Below are 6,000 nucleotides of genomic sequence, written 5' to 3' on the forward strand. Positions count from 1 at the left end.
GTTTGAGTGTGAAGAAGAGCAAGGTCACCTTCACAATTCTGGGATCCTACTAATCACCATCAAGTCGTCTAAAGTGCGAGCGCTTACGGAAAATTTTGACAATGACTCCACAGCCATGGGTGATCACTGGGAATTTCAATGCCTACCAATATCTCTGGGGAAGCCCCAAGATTAACTCAAGGGGCAGAAGATTGGTGTCGATTGCTTCTGAACGAGAACTTTCCTTGTTAAATGATGGAAGCCCCACCTACCTGCTAGAAACAGCGTATAGTACCTGTCTCAACTTTAGCTTTGTTTCACGCTTCTTTAACAGATTTCAATGGTTCTCGGACTTGGAAACGTGGGGAAGTGACCACATCACAACCTCTCACACGATTGAGGAGCTGAGTACCTCCAAGTTCTCCGGTGCCATCCAATCAACCGACTGGCCGAAATTTAAATCAATCCTGCAAGACTGCTGTCGAGACGACATACCATCCAGCCTAGGGGACGCAATAAAAGGGGTCTCACAGGTTGCTAGACATGGGATTTCGAAAAGCTCCACACGCAACCAAAATCGACATCAAGCTAGAAAACTTCGCGCACTTCCCCGCCGTGCAGAACGAAGATATAGGCACACAAACTCCATTCATGATATGAAATTGGCCAGACGCAGGCAGAAGAATATACAGCGCCGTATGAATAAGCTGGCTTCACAACAATGAGTGTCTTTCTGCGAGTCTCTGGATCCCCGAAAGCCTTTGTCTCTTATAAGGAGAACTGTTCGTGGCCTCCGTGCAACCCCTGCACACCACCACCCATTTAATTCCCTGGCTCTTTACACACAATGCCGCGAGATTGAAGTCGCAGAATTCTTCTGTAGGAGGATTGCCGGTGAAGCAAGGTTCGCTGGAACGCAGACTCCTGACCAGTCACCATCCTTCGTAAACAAGGACTGGAGGTTACGTGGGAAAACTGCGCAGTGGTGGCATTTACCGGAAGCCAATGTCGGCATACGGCATATCAATCAACGGATAAGTGACATCGTTCAGCAGGAGTCACAGATTCAAGGGAGTTGTGATTGACAGAGATCTGCCCTGGACTCCTCACGTCAACCATGTGAAAAAGCGCCTGATGGCTATTTGTCATCTGCTCAATTTTCATGCAGGAAAGAACTGGGGTGTGTCCACACAATCCATGTTACAGCTGTACAGGGTGTTGTTTGTTGCGTTCCTCCAATGCAGCCTACCTGTTATATCCAACACCTGCCAAATTAATCTGCGTACAATTCAGAGCATTCAGGTGCAATCTCTTAGGATATGCCTTGGATATGCCTTACACACACGTAGTGTGTAAACGGCTGAAACTATCGTCATTGCTCAAGATTATTCAATCACGACGCACATCGCTGACCATACAATGCGCCCACGTGTCAGGCACATTGCCCGGACCCCTTGCCACCACCTCGCCGCACTCACTGTGCAAAGGCCCCGCACATCGTATCGCACAACTGCCAGTGCATATCGTGCCTCGCTTACATCGGGGTACACACCTGCCGCCAGGTCGATGTCTTCTCCATGGTGTTTGTGCTGTCGTGAAGTACAGCTCATAATTCCGGGAAATCAGAAAAAGTCATATTTATCCCCGTCTGAACTAAAACAATTGAGCGGACTCCTCTTGTACGACAGATACAGTAGTCTACACGTCTCTATTGACGTATCGACTACATCGACCAGTTCTGGCGGTGCTGTCTTTATACCGACGAGAGAAGTAACACTGAGATTGAAGACGTCACATGTCACGACGTCCATGCACGGTTGCAGAACTCATGGCTCTGCGCAGTGCACTTCAATTTATTGACGCAGATAGTCCTGGTACAGGGGGCGTGTTTTCCGACTCGAGACCGGCTTTACACAGTATGCAGTCACTTCTCTGACGTGGAGCTCACTAACACCTAACGTACGAAATTGTAAACCTTCACTACGACGTCCAACAGAAACGCCACTAAATCATTTCCAGTGGCTCCCAGCCATTGCGGGATCAGCAGAAATGATCACGCAGTCAAAGCTGCCCGCGAGTCACATCAAGAACAACACAGCTTTCCCATTCCCCTTTCCAGGACAGACGCTGCAAGGTAGCTTCCTCACCTGGCAAGAAATCTCTCTTTAACCGACTCGAAAACCACAAATATAAGGCGAACCATGGTTACACGAACTGAACCTTTTGCTCGAACTCCAACCTCCAGCCGGGCTTTACCGACGTCAGGCATCGCTTCTATACCGGCTGTGGTTGGGAGTGGCTTTCACGAAGGCGTACTCTGCTTTGATTGGCATTACCGAAAGTGCTGACTGCGACGTCTGCGGCAGCGAAGAGAACATCGAACATTTATTGTATCACGCCAATCGATTTCAGTAGGAAAGACAAACATTATCTTGACGCATTGCGACGACTGGCCAACCGGCCGTTGTCCATGCAGGTGCTACTTGCCGACCCTCGTCGGCCCACAAAGCTGTGAAGGCAGTGTTGTCTTTCTTGAGGGTGACTGTGAACGCATTTCATTCGCTCAGGTCCTTGGTATGGGCCATTGGGTATGTGCCTCTCTTCAATGAACATGTTTCAACTTGGGTCAATGGGTTGTGGAACTCTTAAACAAACCTCTTTGTTGGCAACTTGGGTGCCTCGTTATGCTACACAGGGTATATTTGCCGCTCTTCAATAAGCTTCTTTGGTGCCAACTTGGGTCACTGTGTATGTGCCATTTGGTATGTGTTGCACTAATCATCATAACATATAAAGAATCATCATCATCATCATCATCATCATCATCATCAGCCTATATTTATCTCCACTGCAGGACGAAAGCCTCTCCCTGCGATCTCTATTTAGTCGTCTTGCGCTAGCTAATTCCAACTTGCGCCTGCAAATTTCCTAGCTTCATCACTCCACCTAGTTTTATGCCGCCCTCGACAGCGCTTCGCTTCTCTTGGTATCCATTCTGTAACTGTAATGGTCCGCCGGTTATCCATTCAATGCATTATATGGCCTGCCCAGTTCCATTTTTTTTCTCTTAATGTCAATTAGAATATTTGCTATCCCCGTTTGCTCTCCGATTTACACCGCTCCCTTCCTGTCTCTTAACATTAGGCCTAACATTTTTGTTCCATCGCTATTTGTGCGGTCCCTAACTTGTTCTCAAGCAGCTTTGTTAACATCCAAGTTTCTGCCCCACGTATTAGCACTGGTAGAATGCAATGATTGTACACTTTTTTTTTCAACGACAGTGGCAAGCTTCCAGTTAGGATTTGGCAATACCTGCCGTATGCACTCCAACCCAATTTTATTCTTCTGTAAATTTCTTTCTCATGATCAGGATCCCCTGTGGGTAATTGACCTAGATAAACGTACTCCTTTACAGGATCTAGAGGATGACTGGCGATCCTGAATTCTTGTTCCCTTGCCAGGCTATTGAACATTATCTTTGTTTTTGCATATTATTCTTCAACCCCGATCTTAGACTTTCTCGGTTAACGTCCTCAATCATTTGTTATAATTCGTCCCCATTGTTGCTGAATAAGACAATGTCATCTGCAAACCGAAGGTTGCTGAGATATTCCCGGTTGATCCTCACTGCTAAGCCGGGTCCCCAGTCTAAGAGCTTGAATACTTCTTATAAACATGCAGTGAGTTGCATTGGAGAGATTCTGTCTTCTTGCCTGACCCCTTGCTTGATGGGTAACTTCCTACTTTTGTTTTGGAGAATCAACATAGCTGTGAAATCATTCTAGATATTTCCCAAGATATTCACGGATACCTCCTGTACTCCTTGATTACACAATGATTCTATGACTGATGGTATCAGTACTGAATCAAATACATTTTCATAATCTATGAAAGCCATATAGAGAGGTTGATTGTACTCCACAGATTTCTCGATTGATGACATGGACATGAACCGTCGTAGAATATCCCTTCCTGAAGCCAGCCTGTTCTCTTGGTTGACTGAAGTCAACTGTTGCCCTGATTCTGTTGGATATTATCTTGGTGAATATTTTATACAATACTGAAAGCAATCTAATGGATCTATAATTCTTCAATCCTTTAACGTCTCCCATCTTGTGAATTAGTACAATGTTGGTAATCTTCCAGCTCTCTAGTACACTTGAAGTCGTGAGGTATTGCACATAAAAGGCCGCAAGTTTTTCAAGCATATCTCCCCCATCTTAGAGAAAATCGACTGTTATTCCATATTCTGTAGCAGCTTTTCCATTGGTCATTTCTTGCAAGGTCCTTCTATCTTCATCGCTAGTTATAGGAGGAGCCTCTGTATCCTGTGCATCACTAGCTCGAATGAAATCAGCTTGGGTGCTCTGGGCCGGTATTTTGTAGCGATTCCTTTCCGATGCTAATGCCTTTTGGTGCTTTTTGCGCTTGGTCAGTGGTCAGAGTGACGGTCCGCTCACGTTATCAACGAGATCAGCTGGTCGTGAGCGGTGGATGATAAGATTAGCATAGAATAAAGCACAACACATCGTTACAAAATACCGACCCTGAGAACTATCCAGGTCAGTATAGAATTCTTCCGCTGATTTTGCTATGTCATCGAAATTGATGATGATATTGCTCTGCTTATCTGTTAGTGCATACATCTTACCTTGTCCTATACCAACTTTTCTTCTCACTTATTTCATGCCGCGTCCACTTTTATGGCTTCCTCAATCTTTCCCATGTTACAATTTTGAATATCCCTTAATTTGTTCTTGTTGATCAGTTTTGACAGTTTAGCGAAATTTATCTGATCTCTTGAGTTTGATATAAAGAATATCTAGTCACCATTACACACACATCAGTAGATATATTGTTAATCACCCAATATATTTGGATTTATCGGTGACTTATTTCATACCTTAGTCTAAAGTGTTTGTCATAATACTAAGTTCGCGACCTATCTCCCACAGTTGGCTGGTTCCACTGTTGAAGTATTCGTCATCGTCAACCCTGCTGCATGGTTAGAAAATCGCTCCCAAGATTAAATCCGTGATAGAGCTTTGTGATAGAGCAAAGCCACCTACACTATCTTTTCGGAGTAACACTCCCATAGCCTACTATACCATGCTTGTTTGGCTCATAATAAAATTGGTTGTGCCCTGTCTTGTAGTAGTTCAGCATATAGAAACATTACGACAGAACTCGTCTCACAATGGCTGTCGATGGGAAGTGCGATTAGCATTCGAGCAGTGTAGCGGCATACCACATTTCTGAAGCCATGTTTATTCACCATCCCTACTGGTCACTCTGAGACTCCGGTTGCTTGTATATGCCACATATTTCAGTATCACCTCACTTCGCTTTGACACTCGTTTGCCAATGTCGCCCTTGAGGATGGCGCCATAACGACGACTCTATGACGGCGACTAAGTGGCGACATCGGAATGAAGTCGATGGAAGGACAAAGGCGCTACGAACACGACGGCATGATGATAAAAGATAACGATAGTAATGACAACATGGGGACTAGAGGATGACGACGTTGACAGGACCACGATGACATGACGGTGAAGGTATGACAACGGATCCATGATAGTGCACTGTCCGACTACGACGCAATGCCAACGATGGAACGAAAGCGACAGCCTAATCATGATTGAAGGATGACAGCATGATTACGATAGAATGACGGAAAAAGAAGGAACTCGATCAATAAACAAAGGTGGTATGACGACGACGGCATGACGATAATCAGATGGCGTTACTGAAGCGATGACAATGGTAAAACGACAACTTGTCGACGACGGTATGGCGGCAATGGTATGAAGGTGACTCTTATTGGGATCGGCTTACATTCGCCAGTACAGTTGCTGCAACAGCTAACGCACTGTACAACCTGTACCGCATTGTACCGCCTGTATGATTAACCCAGGTTGATCACGTTTTCACATTTCTTGCCGGACTACAAATGTCATCGTCGTTTTATCATTGCCCACATGACATATACATAAATACATACAGTTGGGTAATGCTTAG

Source organism: Dermacentor silvarum, chromosome 7, assembly GCF_013339745.2.
Source record: "Dermacentor silvarum isolate Dsil-2018 chromosome 7, BIME_Dsil_1.4, whole genome shotgun sequence".
In the NCBI taxonomy this organism is placed as follows: Eukaryota; Metazoa; Arthropoda; class Arachnida; order Ixodida; family Ixodidae; genus Dermacentor; species Dermacentor silvarum.